Genomic DNA, 19,201 nt, shown 5'->3' on the forward strand with positions numbered 1-19,201 from the left:
GCAGGAATGCCGGCTGTATTTCACATCTCTGCCAGAAAACTGCGTCAGACACCCCCACACAGAACAAATGCACGAGAAAGAGGATGCACCCTTCAAAATAAAAGCACCACAAAGGCACTTTAGAAAAAGGCTCAAGTGACTGCTGCTTTGTAAAATCGGATTTGTAAATGCACATTGTGTTCTTCCAATGTGACATGGACATGAATCGACAGATATTTGTTTACACACCCCAGAAATAATCTAATATTGATTAAAAAAGATACAAGATAGTATTTTTCTGGTACTGAACATTATTGTTACAGCTATGTGTATTACAATTTGTTGGATGTGTATGTGCATTTTTATGTACATGAAAAGTAAATAAAATAAGAAAATGAAAATAGGTGTATAGGTCCCAATTTGTGTAAATTGTGTTGAGTTATACTATTCAGTGTTACTGTCAAGAGGACTGCATGCTTTCTTATTTACTGAGAGTAGTGTGTGTCTTTAGCTGAAGTACTGTACTACCACCGACAATTACTCTTTGTTGGCATGTTTTTTTTATATAGTCTAAGCTTTAAAAGCTAAAGCTTCCAATCAAAAATAATAGAATAAGTTACAGTCCAGTTGTTCAGAAAGTATCAGAATTTGAAAACTCCATGTTTGTTGTCCAGGATTAGGTAATCAGTTTTACTTTAGTGCCAGTTTTTCAAAGCAACTTGATCACTCTGATCCAAATATAAACTTTTCAAGATGATTTTCAGCCCTCTAAATAGGTCTACATATCACAACAAAGGATGCCAGTTATGTATGGAACAACAGGTAGAGCAGCTAACATTTAAGTTTTAGTTTGAAGAGAAAGAAAACTGCCGAAGAGCACAACAGAAACACCGCAATCCATTTTCAATTTCCTTTAAATAGCCAAATTCACAGAAATAGATCTTATTCAAGAAATACATGGTATTTGTGTTTTAAATCTTTAAAAGGCTAGATGTCCAATAGTTCACTGAATAATGATGTACAGAGCTCCTTTGTGAAGGGATGCTTTTAGCTGGCACAATGACACAATCATCAATTATGAATAATATCATGTGATATGTGACACATAAAGTGCAGTATATAATTTAATTTGACACTGACAAAGTTTTGCTTTTATTTTTATTTAACTTTGCTCTTCTTAATAGGTGGCTTAATATATATTTTATCCTCAAAATGATTGAACAAATCAAGCAAAAAGTATGAATAAGCAAGAGGCTACATGATATAAATACTGTATTATTTGATCGGCTTAAATATACTATCACATTCTGTTCCTCTTTTTTTCTCTCCTTTGGGAAAAATTTTGAACAACACATACTGAAGGTTTGATCCAGATCTAAACAAAGCTCGATTAGATGATCTAATCAGAATTCTTTTTTTTAATATAATTAAAAGATTAAGTATTGATAAATCTGATGCAAGTGATGGTGTAAATCTGAACAGATTACTTGTAAACACTTGGGTCCTGGTGACATCATAAATTTAAAGGTGCTCTAACAGGACTTTTCTGGTCGACCAATAAGCGTGGCAGTCAGTTTTTATTGTTGAACCCTTGGACCGGATGTCCTGCTCTTGTGTTCCTCTCTCACACTTGACCGGACCGGAGGCAGCGGAGGGAGAGCTGGCGGAGGGAAATGCAGCGGTGGTGGTGGTTCACCTCCTGAAACATTCAGGAAGCACACGGCGCTGCTGTCCACCTGCGACGTCTGCGTCCTCCAGTCGAGCTGTCTGCCGGTGTTACAGCGAGGAGCTGTCGTGGAGACACTGTGGCGGTTTTAACTTTGGGCTGTTTTGTGTGCGGCACATTCTTCAACGAGCTCACAGCAGAGACTGAATAAAGGTAAGTGGCCACTTCTTGTTGTTTGATTGATCACAGCCGTGCGCTTTTCACCCGTGGAGTGTGGAAGTCACGCCAAACTCCGTTCATCAATGTGTCACAGTAAGGCTGTGCTTTTTGTTGCTTCAAATCTAAGTCTCTCACAATGAGCAAAACTTAACAACTTCAGCTAGTCCGCTGCACCTACATGTAAGATCGACTTTAAACGAAACTTCATTAGATCGTCAGCTATTAATTGACCTAGATTAATTGATTATTGATTACTGCCATGAAGCTAGAGATTCTACGTGGTGGAAGACGTATAGCGACCACCGCTTTAGATTGCTGCTTCATAGTCATGTTTTCTCTCCAGAAGACATTGTTGATTGCGGATTCATAATCAATTTTGAGTGTCGCTGACTTTTAGCCTCGAAGCAAGACAACAACAAACTCATTAGATTTCTAAACTGAGTTTGGCCAGAGCTCCCTGTGAGAGAACAGAGTGTAACATTACAGAGTGATTAGACCTCAGCCAGAGTGAATCAGATGTTTGAAGGGCTTGTTTTGTAGGTTAACTGTTGCTTTGTGGCTTGGAGAGGGCATGTGAAGTTTTCTTTTTTTGACAAAAAACTACCAGAAGCGCTTCATGTTTTTCTTATTTTGCCAGAAACCCTCCTGATCTTTTTCAAAAACATCCCAGCCCTGTTCCCGACCTACAGAAATATCTATTAAACCAACAGAGATCATTGTCAAACCGAAGCTGTGTCCCTGACGACAGTGTCCGTTTTATTGGTAAGAGATGGACAGACAGCTAAAAGAAAAAGGATGTGAAACTTTGGAGAGTTATTCATGTAGTCAGCTTTTCTGCCATAGTCATATTAACCTTTCTGTTTTCATTTCATTCTGAATATACCAGAAACTCAATTCTTGGTAGATTTGGGTGGAGTGTAGCTGCGAGGTCGAACTGTATGACCCTCCTGATACAGCAAAACTCCAGCAGTTTCAGCAGCTGTGGCCTAATTTTAATTAGTTTGGAAACAGTGTCTGTCCCAAATAGTCCCCTAGATGTTGCAGATGAGCATGGAATTTGCAATAATAACCATCTGAAAGATGTTTATGGAACCAGTTTGACAAATGATGGATGACTTAACAGTTAGGCTACTTCGTTAGAATTCATGTTATTTGGATTCAGGTTTTAGCATGTCTAGTACGCCAGTAATCCTTTTTCTTTGTAAATTTAAAGGATCTGTACAAGGAAATTGTTTGATCATTTTTGTGTGGTTGTACTTCGCGTTCACAGCAGTCATTAAACATCCATAGGCTGAGTGACAGTATTCATAATAATCCATCCATTAGCTATACGCCACTTAATCCTCTTTCAGGGGGGCTGGAGTCTATCCCAGCTGACTCAGGTGAAGGAAGAGTTCACCCTGGACAGGTCACCAGTCTATCACAGGACTACATATGGAGACAATCGCACTCACATCCACACCTACAGACAATTTAGAATCACCAATTAACCTCAGCATGTTTTTGGACTGTGGGTGTAGTTTGAGCTTAGGCTGTCTGTTTATGTTGAGATAGTCAGAAAGTCACTGGTGATAATGTCACAGACAACAGGAGGAAGGTGCACCAGATCCAGCTTTTGTTGACAGGTATGGGTGCCTTTTTGCCCTGTCGTCTCTCCTGAAGCCATCAGCCATTTAATGTTTCTGGTCATCGCAGATAAAGTTGTAAATCAGAGAGCAATAATGCTTTTTGGCAAAACTGGATGCATCATAGATTTATAGAGCAACTAAAATAATTCCATTTGTTTTTCTAGCTATGGCTCATTTTCATTTTTGATTTCCACTAAATGTAATTACAATATACCGCATTATGATGTTTCATTACACATACAGCACTATGACAGGGGCTTTTATTTGTATCACTCAGCCCTAACGTGGCTAGAGGCACTCATGTTCTGTCGGACAACAGTTCCGGCTACAGTGTGCTGTAGCTTACAGTAACTGATGACTTCAGTTTTTGAAGAGAGAGAATCTTAGAGCCGTACAACGTACAACAAAAGGGAAGAAGAATTTCCCAAGAGAGTTGGTCAACATTTGCTGCTACTTTACTTTCGTGTAGTGCTTCGGGAAACATTGTTGGCCAGTTGATGTATTAGATGTTGTTTTGATCGGGCAAAGTCTTGGCTGCTGGGTGTTGGGAAGGGTCTGCTGTCAGGCCCCCTCTGAGGTAAAGTTAGAGAACACTGATAAGGATAGCTGACGTCACTCCACAGACATCAGCCAACAATGCAGCTATTTACTCCAAGCCAGTTTTAGTCCCAGAGCAGGCCTCTCTGAGAAACTGGGCACAAATGGAAGCAGAATTCTAAATAAGTGTTTGACAAGAAAGGAGGAAAAAAAAAAAGTTTTGCAACTCTGGTGATGCCTGTGTCCTGTGTCATTGTCCGCAAAAAGCTGATCAGCACTGTAACGTGAAGTCAGTTTCTGTGAAAAGTGTCTGACTTTTAATCTTAGGATTGAGCTACCGGGTTCACACGATTAATAATGCATCATGTTTGGGGCCGAATTGGGGACAAGGAGAGGTGGAGAGGAAGTATATTTCTGGTCTAAGTGACAAACAGCATGGTGCAATTATGAGGTGAAGTTTAAAGCTAGAGTTCCTGTGACTAATACAGCCAGACTTTACATACCAGCTCTGTGTTGGGTGGCTCTAATTCAAAACAGTGGATTTTTTTCACAGCACTTTCAGTGTGTTCAGTTTCTCTTCGACGAGATCAGTACACCTCAAATATCGGATTATATAATGGCATAACAGCTTGGTTAAACTAAAGGTACAGCGCAGTCTCTAGATATTTACACAGTGCTACGTTTTTCATTGTTTTGGCTCGACTCCACTAGGTTGAATTTCAGTTGAAACAATGGCTGTAAGGTGACAGTGCTGACTTAACTTCGAGATGTTCACATTCACACCAGGTGAACAGTGTGGGAAAGCTCTAATTCAACACTTGAAACCTTTAGTCACTGATTAATTTCAAATTCAACATATGTGTTGTGTATGTACAATACCAGGCTGCATAAATATAAAACTTTCCCCCCTGAAAAACAGTAGCAGTAGGACAAAATACTGAAGTCTTTAATCCAAGTGCTTAATAAGAGATGGAACTCGAATGAGAAAAGGTGGCTTTGGGAGGCTGAAGCTGGAGAATAATCACTGGCAGTGTGTTTGTGTCCAGTGTTGACAGGCTCTGAGCGTATTGAGCTAATGGCCTTTGACCAGCTGACTTTTGCCCGGTGAGTGTGTTTCTTTCTCACTGATGGTCTGCCATGTTCAAGTACTTCTTTTTATTGTCAGAGCTTTGAAACAGTAACATTTAACTGTTCCGAGACTGAGCAGTGAATCAGCATGAGATAAAAAAACCAATGTGGTGAAGCACCTGCATATGTTTTAAGAGACCCACTTTCACAACCTGAACTGTCCATTGTCAGTGTCTTTTGCATAGAGGTAAAACACGTGTGTGTGTGTGTTGTAAGTGCATTTATGCCATCCCATTATCTTCCTTTTCTCCCTCTCTGTCTGTGTCTTACTCTGTCTCAGTCATTCACACTTCCTGCTGTTATACTTAAAAAGTAATCAACCCTCGCTACAGTGCAAGGCTTGCATAACAAGAGAGACATGTGAGTGTGAGTTGGTGTGTGCATTGTGGCTCTTTACAATTTGACTTAGCCTTCATGATCTACGTTGCATTATGTAGGCTTCAGAATGTTTTCTTCTAGCACCGTAGATCAAGAAAGAGAATGTTCAGCCGAGCAGGGTTAATCTACTGCTCATTATAAAATATACATAGAAATGGAAATTAGCACAGCTAGAAATGTGACTGAGAGGTGAGAGTGGCCTGCTGGAATTCTCCACTTTGCTGCACAGCAGGCCGGGACCTGCCAAAGAATGCAAGGAAGACAGCAGGAGAGGGTTAGAGTGAGATGTTGCGAACAGAAAGTTAGACGCCGGCAATGATACGGTGAAATATATGCGAGATAAATCTGTATGTAGCCAAACCAGATGTGGTTGCTTATATATGTGGTGAGAAACACATTCAGCTACGGGAAGTTGCATGTGCAAGCGCCATGAACCATTTCAGGGCTTGACGGCTTTCTTTCACTAGTCACAATTATTACATAATCATCAGATTAGTTTTTTTCAGCTGACCGCACAAGACTAGTGCTCCAATGTGCGACCATTTTGATCTCACATGTGACCAAAAATCTGCAAAGTGAGACTAAACATTTTGTGTTGGTTGTACCAGTGGACCTGACATTTAGCAGGTCAGTCTGAGTCTCTTGGCGGTCCACCTAGATAGATAAAATCACTCTGTCAGCTGAGGTAAATCTGACATTACAACGCCTTGTTTCAATATTTTTAATTTTTAGCACTGGATTAGAACTTTTCCTTGCCCAGCAGCCTTGTAGCATTTACCGTTACGTGTGAGGTGTTTAAGGAACATTGGTAATTTGTAGTATCTGCTGGTACAAGACATCTGCAAGTTGTTGTTCCAGATAACAGCTGAGGTTGCACTCTCCAAGTAAGTTCTCCAATAGTGGGAAACACTGAGATATGATTAAACTGCCAACTTTATGCAGTGCATTTATTGGAAATACTGCAGCTCAACTATGACTGGGAATGCTGCTTTTTTGCTGTCGCAGCATCAAGGTTCCACATTACAACGCAAAATCACAATATCGCCAACAAACTGACAGTGGCAAACCGATGCGTGGAGGATAAGGTTAACAAAATTTACCACTGCTTCTATGACAGCCAAAGTAGAGCTGCTTTTTTGTAACTTTAAGTCCCGGATCATCTTTATGAAAATGAACGGCTTGAATGTACAAAGCCTTTCTCTTTTTACAGAGCGTTTATAGTCATTTACATGTGTTAAATTACTAATATGTACGAGAACTGGCAACAAAGGTAGCATCTAAAATGTTTTTTTCAGTGCCAGAAGGTGTAGCAATTTTTTGGCATAACAGAAAAAGACAATTAAACCATCAATCACAATTTTTTGCGTCAGCCAAAGTTCCATGATAGTTGCTGCACTACTTTGTACTCTTCTGTTGTTATACAAGCAAACTTACTCTTGCTGTTTTGAGTCAGGCCAGCTGTGGATGAAATTTGGAAAAAAAGGCTGCTTTGCCGTCATTGAAATAACATATAGCTTTGCCAGTTATCCCGATAGGAAGTGCAGATTCACTCAAGTATAAGACTTGCTTCATGCTGCCGTTTGTAACACAGACTCTTGTTATATTTTGTAGTGCTGGTCTGAAGGTGTGACATTTGACTTAAAAGTTATCTGATAAACTGCATCGCATTCACATCTCTTCAGAAAATTAAATGCAAAACTTAACTATAAATGTTGAGAAAATAGTTGTTTGAACTTGTCTTGTTAAAATTAAAAGGTTGTTAGTCTGACAGTAAAAAAACATGAGTCAGTAAGACAATCTGACAGTGAGACAAATGATGATTGTACTCATTATCAACATTACAGATCAAATATCGGAGAAGCATGTTTGACACGGTAAAGCGTCCATTGGAAGCAGACACGCAGACGGGAGAACGAACATGTCCTCTGATTGCATTTTGTCTAGTTAATTATACACAAAGACAAGCACTGATATTGGTAAAACAATTACCAGCTGTGGCTAAAAAAGATGATCTTTAATACATTACATATTTTGTAATCGCTGATGCACTTTTCTAACTTCCCTGCAAAAACAAGCTTGATGATAATCCGTTAGTTTGGCTGGAAAGCCAATCTTGGATAAGCTGTTGACCACATTTCTGACTTCATACCACCCATATGAAACATGAGGACTTCTAAGATATTGTTTAGTTAAATTTGTTTTCAAATTAAAAATGTTCTCGACCGCTGGGATGGTAGAATTACAATACAGCAAATCCTAATTCCTTGCATTTCAAACCTAATCTGCATGCACAACACATCTTGATGAGAGGAGCATCAATAAACTCAAGTATATTATCACATTTCACTTCGCCATCTATAGCTGGGACACCGATACGATAATGATTTTAGGATATGAGACTGCACACTGTCTGGAATTTTGCTATTGAAGAATAAATGGTCTCTTTTCGTCGTGCAAATCATGTAGAGACAAAAACTGAATCCAGTTTTATTTGTCAAGCTGTCTGAATTAGTTAACCTTTTGCTGCAACAACAAGGATATGAAGATAAGCGATGCAACTGGTCTATAGGCCGGAGGTAGAGTACTGAATATGTGCATTGCGGTGGTTGAGGTTGTCCATTAGTCGTTTTCAGGCTCTTGGCTTGCAGTGATGTGCTTAACAGAATACATGGATTGTTTTCTGTCACTGGTCAATATTTCAGCTTCCACAAAGGAACGCTGACTATTTTTTAGTTGAACAGTTTTTGATGTTGCAGCAGAACTGAACTGGAAACAAATATATGTATGTATATATAGTAAGTCAGTTTCTTAGAACTTTAAGTGTAGGACTGAAGTCTCCAGGTCAGCTGGTCAGGCATGTCAACCAACCAGTTGGCCTCGGTTGCAGTGGTTAAACAATCTATGGTCTTACTATAATTAAGCACTACATCAGTAGCCTTGTGCGATTATTCCGTTATTTTTGGTAGCAGGAGGAACAAGCTACCTGTGAACATCCTTTGTTTTTTACAACTGTTGCTCATCCATCCTAATGAAGACTGGCAAGTCTAACTTGTGTACGATTGACTAAACATTTACACAGATTCGCCTCCAAACTGACATCCTCCCTACATTACAACTCGCATATTTTTTTCTTTTTCGTTTCAGTACAGGCTGTTGTTCATACTGTTACATGCAGTTTATGTACAGTTAGAAGATAACACTTTGCCACAAGATTTTGCCTGAAGCTTTGAGCATCTTACTCTGTCCGTCTGCAGTGTCACCTGTTAGTGCAGTCTCTGTGGCTCATACCTGTTCCTTGAATAATCCTATGCATCTTTCACTGTGCAGAAGATTGTCATTCAGAATAGATTAAAAAAAAAAAAAAAAAAAAGCATGCTCGCTTGTATACTGCAAAATATGAAGATGGAAGACATGGTATTTTTGACAAACTGAACTGGCATACTATATAATATTCTAGTTTGGGTGTTGGAATGCACCGATTGTCAAAGGAGTCATTGGTGTGACTGCATTTTGTGTAAAATGATGGCCTAAAAGTTGAGTTTAAACTTTACAAAAAGGAGTTTGCATATCAGAGCTCAATAATGAATACATGCTCATCATCTAAACAGTATGTTAACTTGTCTGTGTTGTTTAATTGTTCTTGATCTCCAGTTGATATAGTTCTGTTCTCAGACACCGTATTAACATAGACGGGTGCACAATGATCTGCTGAAATTTGTTTTTATTTCAGTTTATAATAACCAGGTTCAAGTGGTGTATTATGCTGCAAATGCAATCTATCTTGTTGATCTATAGTAACTGTAGGCATATAAGACTAACGGGTACAGTGCATTCACTGCACTGCCGACCATTTAATATAGAAGTAATGTGCTGATTATTTTGTACCTTGTAACCAATGGTTCAGTTTGACCAAGGTTTTCTTTGGTCGACTGCAGCCCTACTACAGTATGATGACTTATTATGCGTACAAGTAATTGCAAAATCATTTTGTAACACGCGTAGCCTGTTTCAGTGCATCTATTTTAACACTCAAGGTGCAGTGAGGGCATATAAAGAAACCTTTGCTTTAATTCATATATATATAACAAAAGCTTTTTATAATAAATGGTAGGTAAACGACCAGGCATCTGTGGGACAACACTGGTGGTTAAAGTGGTTCATCGCCTGATGTGATAACTGTAGCAGCTCTTGATACATAGATAGCATCAGGTTATGCTACCACCCTTGGGGGCTCCAGCCTCCACTCTGTAACCTGAGTGGGCAAAACCTCAGCTTCACAACTCTATGGCAACACTTCCTCAAAGCACAGGTCCTTGTCTGCAACAGCTGATGACGCATGCACAGTCTGTTTTGAGCTCATGTTGAGCTTGCTGATATCTTAATATACAAACGTGTGGTTAAACATGCATGGTGCATTCACATGCTACCATGTTAGCAACATTTATCACCCACATATCAATAGATTGCTGTAAACTGATAAGCTTTTTAAGACCTAGGCACATGTTGAATAAGTTTCTGTTTACATGCCGTTAAATTACATCTTCACACGTGCCACAAATGTTTGTGGAAATAAGGACAAGTGCCACGTTTCCTTCCTCCAGTATACAGTATATACAGTTTAGCGTTGTCCTCTGCCTCTTTCTGGTGCGAAATCCTCCGAGAAACAGATGATTGCATTCGTCTTGGAAGGCACTTATTTGCAAAGCAAAGTCTTCCATTGGTCTTCATGGGCTCATTCAGTCCACACGTTTTCACAGTGTTAAGAGTTTATTTTTCAGTCTCTTTCTCACTTCTGTTTTTGCGTTTCTCATGTAAAGCTGTATGACCTCTGACTGATTTCAGTCAGCTACATCACTGTGTATCTGTCTGTGTTGTAATTGTATTGTGACAGTTTTGTCTTGGCTTGTGCTGGTGTGGGTTTGTCTTCTGAGCCATCCACAGTGCTACAGACTGAGATGGACCTTTGCTCAGTCAGACAGCCAGAAGGTAACTGATTTACAGCGTCCGAGAAACTTTTCAGAACACACATGCAGACACATTTGCACTCCACCCACCTAAGGGCAGAATCACAATAGCCGCTATAAATAGAGATTGAAGCAAGAAGCTAAATAAAGGGAAACGGGGGAAGAAGTCGGTAAAGGCCATGGGTTTACACAAACACCTCAAAGACAGGCATTGATTTAAAGGCTTCATAAGAAATACTTGAAATGTTACTTTGATGACTATAAAACCCATCTGCATAGGAGTTTCTCGTGTTTTGCAGTGATTTTGGGTGATAAACATCCCACTGTGCTAATGAGTGGGTGTGTATTGTTTTTAGAAGTGGACAGAGGTCTTTTGTTTATGGTAAGGCAGTGATGACGCATGGTCAAATGTAATGGCCTTTCAGACCACACTTGGTTTGCGTAGTGCATAAAATGTGTGTACTCGTGCATTCCTTTTGCATTCCTTTTGCATATTTTGCCTCATTAATTAAATTGTCTTTACAAAACATGACGCTGGACTATTCTATCAAGCATAGCAAAAATGTTTTCAAGTTAATTTCTTACCTTTTCAAACAGGACTTACTCTTTAATGTGGCATAAAAAACGAAAACATACTTGAGGATTGCTTTCCTTCATAGTGACATTTGTCATTGGTGTCTATAGCATGCACTGTTTATTCATGTTTAAGTCATCGCGTGGAACAATGAGGAGACAATAGTATAGTGTCATACAGGGAGTGCCCTCTAGGAGAGTTGGTTTATGCAACCCTTGGGGCCCAAAAAGCACATTTTACAATAGGAGCTCTCACTGGCCTTTATGTCTTGAGGTTTGTAAGATCATTAGGGGTATTTATGAGACTAACAAGAGGTCAAAACCTACTCCCTGAATGTCTGACCTACATGACCCATGCAGTACACAGGGGCACAATGGTAGATAAGGTGTGTGTGTTAGTGTCCCAAGATGACGGACAGTCAGAGACTTGGTTGCTGATGAAGGCCCCAGTCATTTTAGGATTGTGCATTCCTTACATTCCTGGACTGGAGGATGGGTGGAGGAGAGGAAGGCTGTTTGTGTGTGTGGTTGTATGGGGAGAAGAGAAAGTTCTGTTAAAGTAAAACTCTCACTGTGGTGTTTGAACAGTGATAAGAGTGATGGCAAGTTGTAGGGAGTTTCTGAAGATGAGAAAGTCTTGTGTAGGGTGGGTCACTTAGGCTTCCAGGAGTGTATAGCCTAATTCCTTATGCGCGAGAAACCACTTTAGATAACCATTATACTTGAGGCTAACGTCACTAACCTTTACTCTGTGCATTGTGCTGGAAATAGTTTTCCCAGTGCTATGATCCTTCAAAAACAATGTTAGTTTAGTGAATGGCCTTACTAGCTTAAACAGCCTGGTACAGTTATCATCCCTAGCTGCCTTTTTATTACTCTGATAATGCTACTAATGATTTAACTATCAGTCCCATCTAACTGGTACGTTTACTGTAACTGATTCAAGACAAAACTGCTAGGAAAACAATATTTTTGTAAATATGACTCTTAGTTTTTATTGTTCAATACTTTCTTCCAGAGAAAGAACACACCTGAAAATACTCTTGTTTAAAAAGTCTTTAAAAACATATTACTCTGTGGTACCCTGCCTTCTGTGTTAGTTTTAGTCTAGAAGTAGATTCTTATTAAATGTTTCTGTTTGTTGTTTCTGTGCATTTGCATGGCACCATATAACACAGATGTCACAATACCAAGAATCTGGTTCTCTGTATCTTACTGCTTGCATTCAGAATCCTCTGACTGTGGCTTTTCTCCATACATTGTGCCTGATCATTCACTTCAACTCAGAATATTTCCACTTGAACTACATACTGTTGATGGAATGGATTTTTAAAAAACAGTAATGTACTTCCCCCATAAGTTGCAGCAGAGCTCTTGATACGCCTGTGCTTGGATTTCCATCGGTCATGCTGGTGCACCTAACATTTAGCAGGTTTGTCTGTGTGGGTCTCTTGGCAACTCACCCATATGGATAAAGTCACTGAGTTTCATAGAAATCTGACATTAGAGTTCTTGATTTTAGTCTTTCCAAACTATTTTTTTTGCCCCACATCTGTCTGTGCTGCTACCCTGCAGTAACAGAGTTAAAGGTTTCTCTATGAACAGTCTCCTAGTAGCATCTAAAGATGATGTGAGGCACTTGAGGAACATCTGTATTATTTGCGCAAAAACAAACAAAGAATTATTAAAAAACTGAGTACACATAAAATATGTGCTGGTGTACCTAAATGAAAAACAAATGGTTGCATCAGTTCAACTAATGTGAAAGTTAGTGTTGAGCACTGGTTTTACTACTTTTGATATGTGCAATACTACAAAAAACATTTTCTAAATTTTTATTGAATTTATGCTGTATTTTAAATTACTTTAAACCTTATTTTATGACAGTTACTTTTAACAGTTATTTTAACTCTTATTTTATGACAGTTATTTTAAACAGCCCTTGTTTTCTGACTTCTGTTTTTGATCTCTTTACTGTTCTGACTTTTTTTTAAAATGATTTCATAAATGTTTTCTTTTGTTTTTCTTTTAATAATCATCATCCTCTGTTCTTAATGTCTTTGTAAAGCACTTTGAATCGCCTCGTTGTTGAAATGTGCTATATACCGGTAAATAAATTTGCCTTGCCTTGCCTTGCCTTGCCTGAATTTGTACCTGGTCTCTTGTACATTGTCTTGTGATGACAATGATCCAGTTTTAAAAAGCAATGTGATTCAGCCGACAAAATGGAAGTCAACTCAGGCTTTTCAGCTGTGAAAATCTGGATTTTGAAAGTATGCAGGAGCAATGCAGTCTTTGCCATAGTTTGGTATACCAGCAGTCCTTTAAATGTGTTTTGTAAGTCACAGAATATAAATTATATCTTGATAAATGATTATGTCAAGATATTCACATAAAAAAATGAATACACGTTAGACACTTTATCAGGGTTGGTCGCTGAAGAAATGCAGAAATACTTTAAGATGCCTTTTATAAAAAGATTAGTCAATACAACAGAGCACTCGATTAATACCGAAGTCAGTGGTGACACCATTAACTTGTGTATATACACCACGCTACAATAATGCGTTCATGAAATTTGGAATGTTTGAAAACGAATAGACGGACAATTGGATTTTTTTCATTCCTGCAAGAAAGCTACTGGTGGCAAGTAACAAACCAAACAAATTGTTTTTGAGTTCTATGGTTGGATGTCAGAGGTTTTTTACAGTCTGTGATTAAACACATTATTTTCGGCACCATTCTAAAAACAAACTGAAAAATCCATTGACGTTACAGTGAGGTTTTATTTCCAGAGAACTGTGGCAGAGCTATGTTTGGGGTTGGCCCTCCAGCAATAAACGTCATCTCTGAATCACTCTATAGTGAACCCTCTGTCTGTGTTGCTCTAGAAAATTCTCCTAAAACGACAGTCACACACAGAAAAAAAACACACTTGAATCATGTGATATTCTGAGTGGAATCCAGTCGGGGAGTTAAACATTGACTGTCTTCAGCCTGAGATTTTATCATCAGTGCACTTCCTGGACCTCGTCACCCCATGTGCAGTTTTACTGTAGCTGGGTGTGGAGATTACACAAAATATGTCTGTAGCCTTTTCTCTGAGGAAAACTAGAGTCTTCCCTCTTTCTATGAATTTAGTCTTTCCTCTGTTATAAACATAAAAATACCCTCGTGCTCATACATAGATCATCTCCAACTCGCGCACACTCTCCACTGTTGTTCTTCGGAGCCTCTCTGTGTTACACCCTGGTAAACAAGATAGAGCATCTTAACCGCTGGGGAAAAACAGGAAGTTAACTGGCCTCAATCAGAGTGTGTGCATTGCGTGTCATCAGCGTGTATGGTCTCACTTGCCCACGGTATATTTGTTTACCGTATCACTCTCTTCACATCTTAGTTTCCATAGCAGCTCTTTGAACTGTGGGCAGACGATACTGATGGGGAAGCCTATGGACTGCCATGGGCATTCTGTCTGTACAGTTTGTTTTGATGTTTCAAGTTGGTGCTTTCTTTCAGATGATGGATGCTAACTCAGAAATGATTGCCAGATAGTGTATTTTGCTCTGGGTAAGCCCAAAGTTAATTTATGCTGTCTTTTCTCAGATTTCAGATCAGGACTTCTCGGCTGCAGCATTATGTCTATTTGACTTCACTTTTTAGTGAAAAAAAAAAAGGATTCAGCACTTTGTTGAAATGTTTAGACTTTTTTCTTCATGCTTTTGCTTATGAAAGCAAAAAAAAACCAAACATTTAATGACACTAGGACTGCTGTGAATAAGCCAATACATGAGCCACAACATTACAATCACCTGCCTAATGTCATGAAGGACTTGTTTGTTGTACCAAGGACATAGGATATGGTGTCTACTCATGTCTAGCACCAGTACGTTTGCAGTTGATCCTTAGGAAACTGTGGGTTTATCAGGCTTGTTACAGCACATCCAGGGTTCTCACCAGGATTTTTTTACAGCGTAACGGCAGGTCCTCCCGCACGCGCACGCACACTCGCACGCGCAATAGCCTTCATTAAATCTCGCGAGCGGCCGGCCCAGATGTCAGCCAATGAGCGTCACGCAGATGCTCCAAATGCTCGTGATTTAGGTCACTATTCACCGTACATGGCATCACGGAAACAACCGAGACATGCTAATTGCAACCCCGAGATTGGAAGCGACTCTTAATTTTAGACGGGAACGGGTCAATCGACAGGAAAGTACGGCTGAGGTGGGGAGACATAAATTAACCTAGATAGGCACCCAGTCGATGAAAACAAACGCACATGGTGTTAGCTGTCAAAATAACAGCGTAGAGGCCCTAATCACAGCATAATCTTTTAAACTGACAGCGTAACGGCCTGTTACACTGAAATGCGCTGGCGAGAACCCTGACATCCTATGGGCGCTTGAATGATTTGGGAATCTGAGGAGTTTGATCACTGAGTGAGCACTTGAGCAGTTTTTGCAGTGTGGTGGCCAGTGATGTTTGGGTGTGCTTGGTCTGCAGCAAACTTAAGTAGATGTTAAGTGTCAAAGTATTGTCCACATGAATGCCAGGATTTAAGGTTTCCTTGCAGAAGAAACCAGATGATCAATGTTACACACTTCACCTCACAGTGGTTTCAATGTTGTAGCTGATTGCTGTATCACGGGTTGTCACAGGCAATCATTTTCTCTGTTAGAACTGATGAACAAGACTGAAAATGGAAACCGTGAATCATACACTGTTTGTCATGATTTTCCAATTATGTTACTCTGACACATCTGCATGTTATTTCAGACTCGACTGTTTTAGTTTTTAAGCTTTCCAGAATTTGAGTGCCTGCCAGATAAATATTTTTAGACAATCTGTCTTCTCGGTGATTGTGTTTTTTTTTTTTAGTTTTATCCACTATGACTTTGATAAGAAATAATGGTTAGATGTCAGAGGGAAGAGGCAGAGGGAAGAAAATGTTAGGGAAGAGCGGCCACAGAGGTACTTTACTTTGAGATCTCCGTACTTTAGGTTGTCTTATCAAATTGGGGAGCAAACATCAGGTAATGAAGATATGCCTTCAGTGTATTTTGTTTCTCATTCATAGAGCCCATCTTGTAGCCTAGCCGCACTAGACAACCCACGGCAACGAATTCAATTCTCTGTCAGGGTGGGTCTAGTTACCCTCCATAAGGCTCGAGGTTGGATGCTCCTAAAACTGGCCGGACCAATCACCATGAAGTGTAGAGTCAGAAGGCGGGCGTAACTAAGTGACGACAGAGACGCGACGATTCTAACAGAAACAACCGGAAACAACTAGCCTAGCCGCGCTAGACAACCCACGGCAACGAATTTAACTCTCTGCCAGGGTCGACAACAAAAACGACAACAGTCGTTGAGCTCCATTAGCACTGACTCTGAATAATCTTTCTGTGAACATGTCTGTAATATACTTGAGCTTCACCCATTGACTGTATAAATAAGGCTTCACCGAACTACCGCATCCTCTGATTTCCGGCGCTCTAGGAGTCTATTCGTTGCGCTGATTGCTTGTATACCTACCCAATGGCTGTAGAGTGATTTGATAGACAACCTTTTAGCCCGCCTCCCTCCCTGTCGAGCGTGCCTAGACCCTTGCGTCTTCAGAACATGGGTCTAGCGCGGCTAGGCTACCCATCTTGTCCTCTTTCCATACTCGGTAGATAAACACAAAGTGACATATTTAATACAGTCTCTTAAATATGTTGAACTTTCTCACTGTTTTAAATACAGTATGAACACACTGATGCACAACTGAAGGAATGACAGCCAGATGCCAGTTACATTTTGTAGTTTCCCCTCAAATAACAGCTTGTTTTGTCCTCTTGTCTATCAGATGCAGTTCCACAGAGGCTATCCAGAAACCCGCGGCGAGAAGCAGAGGCACAGGAAATAGGAGACTTTAGGAAACAGCAGGTAAAACCTCTATCTGTGTGTTGCAATCATTGTGACCTACTTTACCTGTGATGCTGCTGTATGTGTGTGAAAGTGGGAGAAGAGGAATGGAGCGTTGATTTAGCTGGAATCTGGGAGAGTAGGCTGCGTCCTGACAGGCGGGGAATGCGTGCAAGTCAGCCAGCGTACTTTACTTTCATGTCAGAGTTCAGTGTTACGCCATCACAGCATACTCTCACCATGTTGTTGTTGTTGTTGTTGCTGCAATATATCCTCCTTATTAACCTAGTTATTATGGAACTTGTCTAGACAGTGCAACAAAACCGGTTCAGTTCTGTGTTTATTCATTAGTTGTCATGTCATTGCAGCTTGGTGTTTGTAAAAGCGGTCAGTGTTTTCTGTTTTTCTTTTACCTCGACTTTAGTCAACACTGTAAAATCATTTAAGCTGACGTCACACTTGGCAGTCGTTTCTGTGCCTCGCATTGAACCTTGTGCCGCCTTCACTCTGACTTTAGGTCTGTTTATGTTGCAGTAAGTTCCGTTTTTCACATAAGTGTCAATTTAATGAATGGTTTCGTGAAATTAACAATGAAATTACTTAGATATAGAGCATTACATTGAAGCATAACTGACCCTATCTGTCAGTCCAACCCTGGTGTTCAGAAAGAGAAGTGTGAGAGTCTGCAGAACAGCTCTCATACTGTCACTTACCATAAATTCCCATGTTCCTTTACCACCATACAGGCATACTGAGCTGAGGGAATATGCCAATTTACTGAGTAGTCCATTGGCAAATTAAATATGTAACAGTTCGGTAGTTTTTAGGGTTTTCTTTAGCAAAAGGCTTTCTAAAAATGTGAATATTATGATGATTCTTTTATTTTCCATAATGCATAAATACTGCTGTCAGCTTGGACATTGATAAATTGATTGATGATAATATTCAGCATATTGATATGGTTGCAGCTCTTGGCACATGCACAGAAAGATCACGCTCTGATTTGCAGTTTTATTTCTTGCTACTTCCGCCTGATGACTTGTTCACAAGTGCAAATGCTGGTAGAGTAAACACCGAGTTAACTTTCTCACCCTTTCAGATGTAATACTTCATAAATGTGGCCGTACAGGTACAGCTTGGACATCTATCAGCATAATAGCCACAGTTTCTGCTGTCAGTCAGCGCTGGTGGCCAATAACCACCAATAATTGGTACAGATGCCTCCCACCTGTGCTCTGTTTTTCCTCCCCCCTTCCTTCACTCCCACTCAAATGAGAAAAAAATAGCTCAATCCAATTACTCATGCTATGTTCTGTCTCCGGTGATCTTCCCACCAGGAAAACCATATTATCACCACAGCACAGAGGGAGTTGTAATGGCAATGCAATACTATCAGATAGCTTCTCATGAGGAGCCAAATGAGGGCCTGTCTGTGCAGTGTTTTTTTTTTTAATTCATTTGACAGAGAAATTAACCTTGAGAGTTCTCTTTCTTGGTTTTAGCTTTAACATTAAGCTCTCTATCATGACTCTTTCGTTCACACAATCCTAGGAAGCCCTGCCCTTGGATTCATTCTTGGGAGCGTGTTTGGCTGACATTATTCTTTTGGCACTGACCTTCCTACCCGTGGTATTACAGTGGGTGCATACATCTCGACTAGTCTGTGATTTAGCTTGACAATAGAACAAGCACTGTTCCAGTAAACTAATTATAGATGGGGAGTAAAGAAAGCAAACTTGTATGCCATTATTTTTTTTTTTCTGTCCACGGTAACATGAGACGTATTTGTGTTTTAACTCTGTGTAATCCTTTGCAGTTGAGCTTGGTTTACACCAGGGGTGTCAAACTCAATCGCACCGGGGGCCAAAACTCAAAGCACACTTTCGGTCGTGGGCCAAACAGGATAAACATTTACTGAACACACTAAAAGTAAATGATTTTGGAACATAAATAGGAATAAAAACAGACAGGAATATTATTTCAAAATAAATAAACTTAAGCTTTATACAACTTGAAATACTTTCTCTCTCAAAATGTCTTGTCAAAATTATAAAAGTTACAACTACGAACATGCTGCAAAAAACATTAAAAAATTAAATAAAATGATGCTTTTCCACAAAAGTAAAAATAAACCAAAACATTGTTTTCTTTGCTCTTGGGCCATTTTATAAAAACAAACTTAAACTTTAAATATTTCCTTAAATTTATTTTTAAGGACCTTC

At 39.7% G+C, this 19,201-nt stretch overlaps 1 protein-coding gene across 1 annotated transcript in view; it reads left to right on the forward strand.

The window, feature by feature from the left end:
* Positions 1–1,595: 1,595 nt before the first annotated feature.
* The window catches only part of pik3cb (phosphatidylinositol-4,5-bisphosphate 3-kinase, catalytic subunit beta), a 62,812-nt gene continuing 45,206 nt past the window's right edge, over positions 1,596–19,201 (forward strand). Inside the window, exons 1-2 of the mRNA XM_022193030.2 lie at positions 1,596–1,858; positions 16,921–17,000. The gene's annotated coding sequence lies outside the window, so the exon portion shown is untranslated. The remainder of the gene's footprint in view (positions 1,859–16,920; positions 17,001–19,201) is intronic.

This window comes from Acanthochromis polyacanthus, chromosome 13, assembly GCF_021347895.1.
Source record: "Acanthochromis polyacanthus isolate Apoly-LR-REF ecotype Palm Island chromosome 13, KAUST_Apoly_ChrSc, whole genome shotgun sequence".
Classification (NCBI taxonomy): domain Eukaryota; kingdom Metazoa; phylum Chordata; class Actinopteri; family Pomacentridae; genus Acanthochromis; species Acanthochromis polyacanthus.